The sequence below is a fragment of the Akebia trifoliata genome, chromosome 7, assembly GCF_017979445.1.
Source record: "Akebia trifoliata isolate Shusen 1 chromosome 7, ASM1797944v1, whole genome shotgun sequence".
Taxonomy (NCBI): Eukaryota; Viridiplantae; Streptophyta; class Magnoliopsida; order Ranunculales; family Lardizabalaceae; genus Akebia; species Akebia trifoliata.
The window spans coordinates 656,440-671,533 of record NC_141381.1 but is presented as its reverse complement, the minus strand read 5'-3'; the positions used below and the strand labels follow the sequence as shown (position 1 = coordinate 671,533).

General features: G+C 33.6%; 1 long non-coding RNA gene across 1 annotated transcript; it reads left to right on the top strand.

The window, feature by feature from the left end:
• The first annotated feature begins 5,418 nt into the window (after nucleotides 1–5,418).
• On the top strand, nucleotides 5,419–9,157 carry LOC147397840 (uncharacterized). Its single transcript, XR_015179669.1, has 4 exons — nucleotides 5,419–5,873; nucleotides 6,039–7,691; nucleotides 7,906–8,184; nucleotides 8,626–9,157. It is a non-coding gene; the product is annotated as an uncharacterized LOC147397840 (long non-coding RNA).
• The last annotated feature ends 5,937 nt before the right edge of the window (nucleotides 9,158–15,094 follow it).

Sequence of the window (15,094 nt, the reverse complement as noted above, 5' to 3'; positions counted from 1 at the left end):
TATTATTATTCATCCGAATGATGAATAGATTGATACAATCATCAGCGTCATGGATGGTTTCTTTGAACCTAACCAACCAATTGTGAATCGATTTTTCAATTCAATGCCTATTATGTTGGACATGGCACTGAAGTAACCGATTTGAACGAGTTCGCTATGGAAAGGTTGGATATGAGAATTTAGATGTGAAAGTTGGGACTTAAGAAGTAGGATTTCATCTTCTAGGCCACCAAATATTTCAAACTCCTCACGTAAGAGTGAATTTAATCTCCGAAGGAAAAGGTTGCTACGACTTCTTCCATTAATTCTCTCTTTGATTATATGAAAAAACAAATAAAATCAAAGCTCTTAGAGGTTTAAGAAACAAGAAGCTCTTGATTGTTTAAATAACTAAGTAGCATAGAGTCAAGGTAGTCTCCGTCGTCTCTCTTCTCTCTGTTTTTTTTTTTTCCTTCTATTGTACCTTCTTTCTTAAAAAATATCAAAACTAATCTCACTGTCGGGAAAAAAAAAACAAACAAACAAAAAAAAAGATAGGACATCATTGGGTCAAGTCTTATCCACTTCTCTCTCTTTTTCTAATGCCATTATCTATCTTCTTTCCCTATAGAATACCAAAACTAGCCTCGTTGTCTAAGGAAGAGAGTAAAACATTAACTCATTTCTTTCAAAGAGAGATGATATTGTCACTCCAAAATTTTACTTAGGCCTTTTCAACATTTACCTTAAAGTGCAATACAAAATTGGATTTTGTATCGAAATACTATTTAAAAAATATTCTTTTATCGAAATACCCTCACATGCTTATTCCAAGGTTTACGTATTGCATCCGTTAAGTTGTTAATAAAATCATTTTAATTATTACATCCCAATTTATTAAATTATTTATCTAGTCGAGTCGTGTTAGAGTAACATTGAAATTGACATTCTTTCAAAACATTGGTGTACATGTAATCATGTATACTTTCATCTCGTATCTCGATGAAAAATATTTATGATTTTTACTTATACCCCTTTAAAAAGATATTTAAAAAAAATAAGAAACATTTTTTTTCTTTAAATAAATGAGAAGATAAGAGATGGACATCGTTATTAGAGTCAAGGTCTTCTCCATCTCTCTCTCTCTTTTTCTATAGCAATTATTGTACCTTCTTTCTCTAAAGAATACCAAAACTAACCCCGCTGTCGGTGGTGTACAAAAGAAAGAGAAATCAATGCACGCGGTTTAGGTGGGTTCGCGATTGGATACGTGGCTGATGTGCAAAAGAAAGAGAAATCAATGCACGCGGTTTGGGTGGGTGAGTGATTGGGTACGTGGCTGACGTGATAAATGTAGAACCATAGAATACACTAGAAAAAAATGTGCATTCCGTGCCCTCACCACGTCAGCTGCTGTGTTCATCATTATTCAAACATTAACTCACCTCTTTCAATTGGAAGAGAGATGCTATTGGCCCCCGAAATTTTACTTAAGATTTTGTTAACATGTGCCCTAAACTAAAGTTCAATAAATACACTTTGAAAATGGATTTTGTATAAAAAATGCTCTTTTAAAAAATATTTTTTTGCCAAAATATCCTCACATGCTTATTTTGTAAATCCTTTTTCTTGGAGTCGTGATGAATGCATGCGGTTTTGGTACGTGATTGGGTATACAACTGACTTGGCAAGTGCACAGAATCATTGATCTTTTTCATTTAGATACATAGAAAAAAGATGTGTGGTTTCATGCCTTTGCCACGTCAACAACATATCCAACTGTGTGCATTCATCATTATTCTTTTACTTATTACATCCCAATTTAATAAAGACTAGTGCTGGATTGACACAAACAGAGAGGTGACACAAAGGACGTGGTGGTGCGCGCAATCATAGATGCTTTTTACCAAATAACCTTTTTGATTTGACTAGACTTTTTGAGAAGGGCATTCTTGAGTTTTCACAAAGGAAAGGTTGACTCTCCAATTCGATGATGCATTGGGTGTTGGAGGCTTATGAGGTATCAACATGTGTCATCTTGTGAAGGGGTGAGAGAATGGACTTGGAATGGGCTAGGTGTTGGACTTGGGTTTGAGTTAGGATATGGACTTGGGTTTGGGCTTAGGAGGGACTTAGTGTTAGATTTGGGTATGGACTTGGTGTTGGGTTTGAATATAGACTTGGGTTTGGGTTAGGACATGGACTTGGATTTGGGTTAGGACATGGACTTGGGTTTGGAATATGAACTTGAGTTTGGACTTAGGATATGGGTGATGGACATAAGTTTAGGGACAAGGTATGGGCATGATATGAGATGCAAATAGCATGCATGTATACATGAATATGATGCCAAGTGGCAATGTGGGTCCATTGAGAAGTTTAAGTCTAACTCAAAATCAATTCGAGGAAATTTAGACTTTCCTAACAGGTTCGTGCAAATTGGGGTGTCTACAATAGTGAATTTAATCTCCGAAAAAAAATGGTTGCTACGACATCTCCCATTAATTCTCTCTTTGATTATGTGAAAAAACAAATAAAATCAAAGCTCTTAGAGGTTTAAGAAAACAAGAAGCTCATTAATTGTTTAAATAAATAAATAAATAGCATATGAGATAAGAAATAGATGAACATCATTAGAGTCAACGTCGTCTCCGTCGTCTCTTTTTTTGTCTGTTTTTTTTTTTTTTTTTTTCTTCCGAAAGTAATTATTGTACCTCTTTTCTTTAAAAAATATCAAAACTAACCCTACTGTCGGTGCAAAAGAAAAAAAACAAAAAAAATACAAAAGATAGGACATCATTGAAGTGAAGTCTTATCGACCTTTCTCTCTTTTTCTAAAACCATTAATGTATCTTCTTTCTCTATAAAATATCAAAACTAACCTCGTTGTCAAAGGAAGAGAAAGTAAAACATTAACTCACTTCTTCCAAAGAGAGATGCTATTGTCACTCCGAATTTTAATTAGGCCTTTTTAACATTTACCTCAAAGTGCAATACAAAATTGGATTTTGTATCGAAAATACCATTTAAAAAATATTCTTTTGCCGAAATACCCTCACATGCTTATTCTAAGGTTTACTTATTGCATCCATTAAATTGTTAATAAAATCATTTTAATTATTATATCCCAATTTTTTAAATTATTTATCGACTCGAGTCGTGCTAAAGTAACATTGAAATCGACATCCTTTCAAAAACATTGGTGTGCATGTAACCATATATATACTTCCATCTCGTATCTCGATGAAAAATATTTATAATTTTTACTTATATACCCTTTAAAAAGATATTTTTAAGAAAATAAGAAATATTTTTTTTTCTTTAAATAAATGATAAGATAAGAGATGGACATCGTTATTAGAGTCAAGGTATTCTCCATATCTCCCTCTTTCTTTCAGCCTTTTTCTATAGCAATTATTGTACCTTCTTTCTCTAAAGAATACCAAAACTAACCCCGCTGTCGGTGGTGTGCAAAAGAAAGAGAAATCAATGCACGCGGTTTAGGTGGGTTCGCGATTGGATACGTGGCTGACGTGCAAAAGAAAGAGAAATCAATGCACGCGGTTTGGGTGGGTGAGTGATTGGGTACGTGGCTGACGTGATAAATGTAGAATCATAGAATACACTAGAAAAAAATGTGCATTCCGTGCCCACACCACGTCAGCTGCTGTGTTCATCATTATTCAAACATTAACTCACCTCTTTCAATTGGAAGAGAGATGCTATTGGCCCCCGAAATTTTACTTAAGATTTTGTTAACATGTGCCCTAAGCTAAAGTTCAATAAATACACTTTGAAAATGGATTTTGTATAAAAAATGCTCTTTTAAAAAATATTTTTTTTGCCAAAATACCCTCACATGCTTATTTCGTAAATCCTTTTACTTGGAGTCGTGATGAATGCATGCGGTTTTGGTACGTGATTGGGTATATAGCTGACTTGGCAAGTGCACAGAATCATTGATCTTTTTCATTTAGATAGATAGAAAAAAGATGTGTGATTTCATGTTTTTGCCACGTCAACAACATATCCAACTGTGTGCATTCATCATTATTCTTTTACTTATTACATCCCAATTTAATAAAGACTAGTGCTGGATTGACACAAACAAAGAGGTGACACAAAGGACGTGGTGGTGCGCGCAATCATAGATGCTTTTTACTCATATCTCGTGGAAAAGCATCTATGGTTGTGTGCACGCCACCAAGTCATTGTGTCACCCCAACAGGACTCTTTCATAAATTATTTATCAGTCTTGCTAAGGTAACATTGAAATTGACATCATTTCAAACATTGGTGTGCACATAACCATAGATGTTTCTCATTCGTCTCTTGATGAAAAAGTATCTATGGTTATGTACCCAAATCCACATCAATAATGTTTGAAATGATGTCAATTTCAATGTTACTTAAGTGTTTCCCTTATTTATCACAACCAAATTAAATATTAAAATTCAAAACACACCATTCAAAAATTACAAAAGTTTGATTCAAGTTATTGCCTCAACATTACAAAGAATTATAACACATTCAACTTCAACAGTTGTTTACAATTACAATCAGACTCATACAAAATCCTAAATCTAACAAATAGAAATCTAAACAAAGCCAATGCCAATGCCCGTGGTCCCTCATTTAAAATGAGTGATGGAAGGTCCACTTATTGTTAACGTCGTGCCAAAGAGTAGTGGAATTCTTTGAGAGAAGTGTTTACAGGAGTAGAGGACATGCAAATGCTGTGTAGGTCTTGGTCATTCATGGTTCTATAAGTTTGCTTTGCTGCAAAAAGCATTTCGTGAATTTTTTTTTTAAGATAAGTTTGGTGGTAAGTAATGCAGAACAAGATTTTCTTAAGACTCCTAAAATGGAGTGTTCCAAATAAGGATGGTAGGAAAATGGTTCATAATAATTCTACAACAACAACAAAGTCTTATCCCAAAGATCTTGAAGAAAGCTTCCAAACAAAATCATGCACCTGAAAATTGCGTTTTCTAGGGAATGCTATTTGTGCAATCCCTTCTTTATTTCTTTTCAGGGATCCTGTGAATTTAAGGGTTAACTCTCCTTTTAACTCAATCGAAAGATCTTGAACAAAGCTTCCAAGCAAATCCATTTCTTAGGTAACCAAATAATGGACTAAAAGTAGAGTTCTACAAAATTCTAACACTATGTTTGGATTGAGAGAAGTGGAGCGAAGAGAAACTCGGTTTCTCTCTACCATGTTTAGATTGATAGGAGAGAAATTGGGATGGCTTTAGAATTTAAAAATGTCTAAAAAGAGATCTAGGGCAGAGTTGGAATTATAAAATATTTTAAAAGGGTTTCTCTTCAAATCTCTCCCCTTTTATTACGTTGGAGTTTCATGAATTAACTGCAAAGGAAATTAATAGAAACTTTAATGAAAAAATTAAAGGAATTCAAAGTAGTATTAGATGGACCCAGATGTCCATATGGATAATGTGCCTGAAACTACCTGAGTTAGTTGAACCAAAGCAAAGCATGTTACCTGATCATGTGGTCCAATTGGGCTTAATCTCTTGTATCGAGCTGTGCTTTATTAATATTGATTTCTCTAGTCATGGGACTGTAGCAGTGGGCATGATGCAATTTTTTCCATTATCTTGGTGGCCCATTGGTAATAGAAGCATAAGAATTGAACTTAATGTTTTTCCTTTTCTCCATTCATCGTGCATATGTGTGAGAGAGAATCTTACAGTTATATGTATCCTGAAAAGAATTGAATTTGCAGGAATGTAGTTTTAATAAGTGGGGCGAGAGTCATACAAGTTCCAACTCAGAAGTTATGGAGAAATGCAAAGATTTCTTCTTAGCAAGAACTTACGAGCTTATTGCTGCAACTCCTGAAAAGATGAAAGTTGCTACTTACCAAATAGGTACTATGACAATATAATTGCTGCTTACCAAATAGGTTATTGCTGCAACTCAGAGCTAAATTCATGTCACATCGTATATATAATTGCATGAAATCACTTTATACTTGATTATCATTCCCGAATCAAGTATTTAATAGAGAATATGTGGAACTTGGGTTTTTTCAGTAATGATCGCCATCATATTGACATGCCTGTTACATTTGTGCCAAAGCCCAATCTTGTATAGTCATTGGTGGCTCAAGTGCCATTGGTGATGGAAATGTAAGTTGTTTGAGTTATTAACTTCTTTTACGTGTGATTTGGTTTTTGATATAGTTTTTTTTATATTTCTACTTGGTTCCTTTTTATCTCATTTTTAGATAAATTTTTTTTAAAACTCTAATTCATTCTTTCTTTCTTCAAAGTTCATAGTTAAATATTCTGATATTTTATTGTAGTGAACAGAATTGTACTTTTAGCTCACGTAAATGGTAACTATAATTCAATCTGTGTTACTTGGTGTACTAGAAATTCAATTCTAATTTCTTAGTAATTCCACATTTACCTTATATTGAATTCACAAGGTCTCTCTTTCCAATGCTCACTAGGCCGATTTAGTTTAGTCATTGTTAATAATTTTTCTGTTTGGGAGGCCCCAAACTTGAATTGAACGAGTTTGGTTTAATCCGGCAAATTGACCATGAATTGAACTTGCCACATCTTGGCTATTTGTTTTTCAACTTTGTTCAATGTTGATTATGGTTGTTACCATCACTTTCTATGAGGTCATGAGTTCCAATTGAATGCCAACATGGATATCCTTATAAAAAAACTCGAAAAGTTTGACATTGGAGAAATATTTTCCCGTAGTCCTATTTTCAACTTTATGCATTGTAGTATGTCAATGTGATCCTAACTGTATATCTTCGGTATTTCTTAAATAAAAGACCATCAATGTTGCTAGGGAGACCTAAAGACCCCAAAACAAACTGTAGATTCTTTGTTTCATTTTCTTTTGTCAGTCAACTACACATTCATGATGTACTTAATATACTTACATCTTTAGAAGTATTATGTGGTTAGTACTGAACAAATGTATTATTAAGAGGTAGTATTTAGGGGTGTAAAACATGCTGTAAACAATGACCCTGGTCCAGCAACAATGTTTACTAGAAAGTTTGATGTCAATAACATAGCTACCATGCTTGCAAACACACATAACCCGGTATAATCTAACCTGAGCACTGGTGTCACCTACAAGGAAATGGATGACCACCCTGGACTAGGAAACAAGGCCATGCCTCTGCTTGTATCTCTTTGGACACATACATTCCCTACTGTTGGAAGGAGTAGTGGGGTGGCTGAACCTCTGCAGAGAGCTATCTCTAATGCAGACATGGCACTCCATCCTCAAACCCAATTATGGCATGGTAGACCAACTGCAACCGAGCGTCTTGGCACGAATGACGAGTTAAATGAGCAGGCATAGCACACAATTGAGAGAGGCACCCTAAGCATTGCGGGTGTTTACTCTTAAGGGTTAGTCATGGAACTTTACAGTTCCGTTGGTTTGTTTAGTTCTTATTCAAGTGGTGAAACTCCCTTGGTTATGGATAAATTCATCAAAAAAATATATATATTCTAAACCACATGTAAGTTTTTTTAATTTTATTTTCTAGATGAATATAATATGTATTATGAAAGAAAGGAAAATGAAGTCGAGAAGACCTGCCTAATGATAAATGAGTTTGGAGTAGGTTGTTGAATAATTTGAGGCAAGCACTGCAAAGCTTGGGTGTTGATTTGTCACAAGCACTTTTTCCTACAATTCCTAACCTGGTAACTCTCCAGACAGTTTTAATGATGTTATAAACATGTTTACTTAATTGTGAATACTTGTTTGATCACTTTCTGATTATGTCATTTTAAATTGCTAGATGTTGTTCACTTTAAGAGATACTTTTATATTTTTTCTTATCATCCTTATATCATGCTCATAAATTTGTTTTGATTTTTTTGAGTTGCTAATATGTTATCCTATGTGTGCTCATAGGTAATCAGTGGCATCAACATGGGTAGCAATTGTGGGTAACACGTGTTAGTACCATATCCAGTGTTTTGCCTTCTTTATGATAGCTACCTTACTACTGACTGAACTAGAGAAATATTCTTGATCATAATGTATGGCCTTTAGCATTCTTGCACTCTCTGATTCTCGAATTCCTAATTATACAAGGAAAGTCGATGTGTATAGCTTTGGGAGCTCACGACAACTCTACTTCCATTTCAAGGGATGACTCCTGTGCAGGCTGTCTTTGCTGTGCCAGAGAAGGTTGGTTATTTGATACTTCTCTAGTTATTTTTGGCATATTAACATTTCAGATAATTTTCAGTAACTCCTATGATTTTATATTAGATGATTTGTTTATTCTTTATATATATATATATCGCCTTGGGATTTTAGATTGGATACAATACTTTTATTGATGCGAATTGCTCATTTTCTTTGAAAATCAATCTCACTATTATAAATGTTTATTAAGTCTCATCTACCGACCTTATTAGAAGATATCTCTGATCAATGTGGATTTTGTATCACATAACTTAATATGAATTTTAAAGAAATTTTAATTAATAAAAGTTCACCTGATCATTTAAGCTTATCTGAACTCCATTTGAACATGAGAGATATAATGTACCTATTGATTCTATATACATTTTATTACAATATATCTTATCTAATAATAATTCTTGATTACTCTATATGTTGCAGCTGTGGTAGGGGAAGGGTTCTTAGTCCGGGGCGTAACCTTCCAAAACATAGCAGGGCCCTCCAATCACCAATCTGTGGCACTTCGTGTTGGATCCGATAAGTCAGCATTCTACCAATGTGACATGTTAGCGTACCAAGATACCCTCTACGTACACTCCTTTCGTCAATTCTACATAAATTGCCTAGTAGCCGCTACAATGGACTTTATATTTGGAAATGCAGCAGTGGTATTACAAGACTGCAATCTCCATGCACGACGTTCGAATTCAGGGCAGAAGAACATATTCACAGCCTAGGGACGAACTGATCCAAACCAGAACACATGAATTGTAATTCAGAAATGTAGAATCGGTGCAACTTTCGATTTGAAACCCATTCAAAGTAGTTTCCCATCTTATCTTGGGAGACCATGGACGGAGTATTCAAGGACAATTGTGATGCAGACGGCTATAAGTGATGTCATTGTTCCAGCGGCTATAAGTGTCGGGTATGTAGCTAACTTGGCAAGTGCACAAAATCATTGATATTTTTCATTGGGATACATAGAAAAAAGAAGTGTGGTTTCATGCCCTTGCCACGTCAACAACATATCCAACTGTGTGCATTCATCATTATTCTTTTACTTATTACATCCCAATTTAATAAAGACTAGTGCTGGAATGACACAAACAAAGAGGTGACACAAAGGACGTGGTGGTGCGCGCAACTGTAGATGCTTTTTACTCATATCTCGCGAAAAAGCATCTATGATTGTGTACACGCCACCAAGTCATTCTGTCACCCCAACAAGACTCTTTCATAAATTATTTATCAGTCTTGCTAAGGTAACATTGAAATTGACATCATTTCAAACATTGGTCTGCACATAATCATAGATGTTTCTCATTCGTCTCTTGATGAAAAAGTATCTATGGTTATGTACCCAAATCCACATCAATAATGTTTAAAATGATGTCAATTTCAATGTTACTTCAATATTTCCCTTATTTATCACAACCAAATTAAAGATTAAAATTTATAACACACCATTCAAAAATTACAAAAGTTTGATTCAAGTTATTGCCTCACCATTACAAAGAATTATAACACATTCAACTTCAACAATTGTTTACAATTAGAATCAGGCTCATATAAAATCCTAAATCTAACAAATAGAAATCTAAACAAAACCAAACAAACAAAAGGGGAAGAGAGAGATCTTCTATTTGCACTTGAATTTTTACTATTTCTCAACCATTCTTACTAATCATGTGTGAATAACCCGTGTCAATAATATTATTTGGTCAACATTTTGAAATTTGAGAGTGAAGCCATTTTGAAATTTTTTTCATATAAATATATGAAAAGACTCAAAAATAAATAAATAAAAAATGAACCTAACAGTTAGGAGTGCTCAATAATGATAATTTTGGTATGTGTGTAAAGATTTGCAAACAACTTGAGAACTCAATAGTTTTACAAAAGGCAACAGAGCAGACCCGATATCAATTTTACAAAAGACAACATGACCCCCAACAGATATTGCAACAACAACAACAAGGTCAGAAACAAAATTTCAATTTTATGTTCTAAAGTTCTGTTGAAGTGTTCGACTCTGAATTAATGTGCAAACTATAAACTTTAATGGTTATAATTTTGTGAACAACTCTATTGTGTTCCGAAATATTTGCTCATAACTTGGTCTCTGCTACAGGGTTCTAGGTTATGATTCCTATCTCTTGACGCTCGAAAATCACTCAAGTCCATTATTTTACCTAGCAAAAAAATGAGGAAACAATGAAAGCATGCCTCTAGGATTGATGAGTACCCTATCAATTGATTTTTCACCGAGATGATACCCCATTCACTAAACAATCAAAATGTTGGGTACCTTACCTTCAACATTAAAAAGGTTGGGCATCCCATCTTTTACTTACTACTCCCGAATTTCTTAAATTGTTTATCACCCTATCAAAGATTAAAACACACCATTCAAACATCATAAATGTTAGGTTTAAGTTATTACAAAGCATAATAAGACATTCAAACAACTTCAACAGTTGTTTACAATTAGGATTAGGCTCATATTAAAACCTAAATCTAGAGAGTTTTTATTGATACCCCAACTTTTGTTGACAAACCATTTACCCTAAAAAATCAATCTGTTGGAGATGGAGAGAACAATGAATATAAGAGGGTCAATAGCTTGACTGGAGTATAACACACTCGAGAGTGGAGGAAAATATACACTAAACACTCCCCCTCACTCACCCTTAAAAAAACAAGAAACTCATTGTTTAAATAAATGAATAGCATATGAGATAAGAAATATATGGACATCATTAGAGTCAAGGTCGTCTTCGTTGTCTCTCTTTCTCTTTTGTTTTGGTTTTGATTTTTTTTTTTTTTTTTTTTCTAAAGCAATTATTTTTCCTTCTTTCTTTAAAGAATTTCAAAACTAACCCCACTGTCGGTGCAAAAGAAAAAGAGATGGACATCATTGAAGTCAAGTCTTCTCCATCTCTCTTCTCTCTCTTTTTATAACGCCATTCTTATATCTTTCTTCTCTAAAGAATACAAAAACTAACCTCGTCATCCGTGCAAAAGGAAGAGAAAGAAAAACATTAACTCACTTCTTTCGAAGAGAGATGCTATTGTCACCCCAAATTTTACCTAGGACCTTTTTAACATTTTCCCTAAAGTGCAATAGAAAATTGGATTTTGTATCGAAAATACCATTTAAAAAATATTCTTTTTCCAAAATACCTTCACATATTTATTCCAAGGTTTATGTATTGTATCTGTTTAAGTCGTTAATAAAACTTTTTTACTTATTACATTTCAATTTCTTAAATTATTTGTCGAGTCTAATTGTATTAGAATAACATTGAAATTGACATCCTTTCAAAAATATTGATGTGCATGTAACCATATATATTTCTCCATCGTATCTCAATGAAAAATATTTTTGATTTTAACTCATACGTCTTTTAAAAAAATATTTTTAAAAAAATAAGAAATTTTCTTTTTTTAAATAAATGATAATATAAGAGATGGACAACATTATTGAAGTCAAGGTCTTCTCCGTCTCTCTCTCTCTCTCTCTTTTTTTAAAGTAATTATCGTACTTTCTTTCTTTAAAGAATATCAAAACTAACCCCACTGTCGGTGGTGTGCTAAAGAAAGAGAAATCAATGCACGCAGTTTGGTAGGGTGTGCGATTGGATACGTGGCTGGTGCGCAATTGGGTACGTGGCTGACGCGATAAGTGCAGAATTATAGAATACAATAGAAAATGATGTGCGTTCCCTCGCCATGTCAGCTTCTGTATTCATCATTATTCAAATATTAACTCACCTCTTTCAATTGGAAGAGAGATGCTATTGGCATCTGAAATTTTACATAAGGTTTTATTAACATGTGCCCTAAATTAAAGTTCAATACACTTTGAAAATTTGGATTTTGTATAAAAAATACCCTTTTTTTTTTTAAATAATGTTTTTTTAGCAAAATACCCTCACATGCTTATTCTAAGGTGTACATATTGCATATGTTAAGTCGTTAACAAAACCCTTTTACTTATTACATCCTAATTTCTAAAATTATTTATCTAATCATGCTATTTATTTATCCAATCATGCTAGAGTAACATTGAAATTGACGTCCTTTCAAGCATTGGTGTACACATAATCATAAATGCTTCTCTTTGTATCTCGATGAAAAATATATATATGATTTTTACTCACATGCCCTTTAAAAAAAATATTTTTAAGAAGTATAATGCTGAAGTGACCTCAGATTAGCATCTCATATCACACTTCTCGACGTGAAAGTGTATGGGAACCGTAGATACTTTTCATCGAGATAGGAGTGAAAAAGCATATATGATTCCTATCCACTTTCATGCGAAGAAGTGTCATATAAGGTTCCTCCTTGAGGTCACTCCAACACGACTCTTTTAAGAAAGCAAGAAACTTTTGTTTTGTTTAAATAAATGATAAATGGGATAAGAGATGGACACCATTATTGGAGGCAAGGCTTTCTCTCTCTCTCTCTCTCTCTCTCTCTCTTGTTTTAAAGCAATTATTGTACCTTCTTTCTCTAGAGAAAGCAATACATGCGGTTTGGGTGCACAATTGGGTATGTGGCTGACGTGATAAGTATAAAGAATCACTATTCAAACATCAACTCACCTCTTTCAATTCGAAGTGAGATGCTATTGGCACCCGAAATTTTACTTAGGGTTTTGTTAACATGTACCATAAACTAAAGTTCAATAAATATACTTTGAAAATGGATTTTGTACTGAAATTGCCTTTTAAAAAAAATATTTTTTTACCAAAATACCCGCACATGCATATTTTGTAAACCATTCGATCATCCTCTCTCTATCGTAGAGAATTTGTTGAACAATGCAAGCCATAGTATCATAGCACTATTCTAAATTTGAAGAGGAGAGAATATGTCATTGTGAAAAAGTTCCCTCAGAAAGATGATATGAAGTACAGAAGACGTTCAATAAGATAAATGTAACAATGTGGAGATATAGAATCAAACTCTTTCCACCAATTGGCACTAATTGTTTCTCGCAAAGCTACTTGAAGATCGTAGGCTAGAGACGCCTCTTGTGTTTCTAAAACTTGGTGCTCTTTAAGTGCTCAATAAATAACTTCCAGGTGGGTTCACATCAAAACACTTCGCTATCATTTTGTGTCGATTTTTTCTATACTGTGGAAATATGATTTTATTGAGAATTCTTAGATAAATATTACAAAAGTCCCAATAGGGTATTTATAAACATTTTATCAACCAAGATATATAAAATTACCTAATATAAATATTCTAGAATATCATTATATATATATATTCTAAATATCAATATATATTTTAAAATATCCTCTATCACAACCTTCAATTTGTGATGAGATACACTAACAATGATATTGTGTATCTCATGCATCTTAATACAATACATCTTATTTTCTAACATCCTCCCACAATTGCATGGTCCTTTGAAAAATGAATGTGCAATTGATTTTGTTGAATAATTGCTTGACCTCATTAATGGATATGTTCATTGATCGTCAAAATGCCAATCGTGTTTGCTGCTGGTCGTCTATTAAGTCCATCACTCTTGCATCCCGTTCTTTTTGAGTATGTTGGAACCGGTGGTTTATTAGACCAGATTTGTCATGATCTCTCCCAAAAGCATAAAAAGTTGGACTATCTCATTTAAATGAAAGAACTCTCGTAGGAGAGATTTTAGATAATTAAAAAAAAAATGAGATCGTGTAACATGAATGTGTGAAATTGGGAGATTTGTAGAGATATAGGAATTGTGATTTTTATTAGAAAAACAAAAAACCTAAAATAATAGCAAAGAAGAAAATAAAAGATATCTAGGTCCAGTGATGGTGCAACAATATCGGTGGCACCATTGCCGAAGAAATAAACACCAAGATTAAACTCTCAGTAAAGCTTTGTCTCTGATACCATGTAGAAATATGATTTTATTGAGAATTTGTATATGAACATTACAAAAGCTCCAATAGGGTATTTATAGGCATTACATGAACTAAGATATATGAAAACTACCTAATATAAATATTCAAGAATATCCTTGTTGATATATTCTAAATATCAATATATATTTTAGAATATCCTCCATCACAACCTCTCATTTGTGATGCGTTACATTAACAAATGATACAATGTATCTCATGCATCTTAATACAATACATCTTATTCTCTCACATATATTAGCTTCTTCAAGTAGATCCTTATAAAGATCGGTTTCTCTAAGAGAAATCATATTCTTCGTCATTGTTTCTCTCTAATCTAAGGGAAATACAATGTTAAAGAAGTTCAATCTCGACGATTCAAGGAAATTCTGCAGTGCCCAAGCATGGATTTTCCAGTCTAGTATCTTGGACTCCAAAAGATGCTTTGCGACTTCAAAGATGTTAAGAATGCTCTTAGCTTAGCAAAATAATGAGAAAGAATTCTGAATGCAGAACATATGAAGAGCTTCGAGTTTCTCCAATACTTTCATACCAACTGAAAGTATTTCCGAAACCCAATAACGTTGTGTGGTAGAGAAAAATTGGTGAGCATCCATACCAATCAAGTGCCCATTCTTACGAAGACTTCTGTCATCGATTTCTTTCTTCCAATAGGCATCATTTTTTAGCAACATGTTGATGGCAATCTGATTAAACTTCATTTTCCATGCACCCAAGAAACCCAAACAGAACTCCCCATAAGTCAGGTACTCTCTTTCATGCAGTGTTCCAAGAGATCGAAAGTACCCAAATATATTTATAATTTTTTCCCTCCATAAATTCCGAAAAGTAAACGAGAGATTCAATAGAAACATTGTTAGGTGAAATCACATCGTCTACGTGTGGATGTGATTTCTCAATCAATAGTGACACTTGTTTCTTAAAAATGAAATGCAAACTTGGGCACTGAGTGAACTCTATCGTAAGAC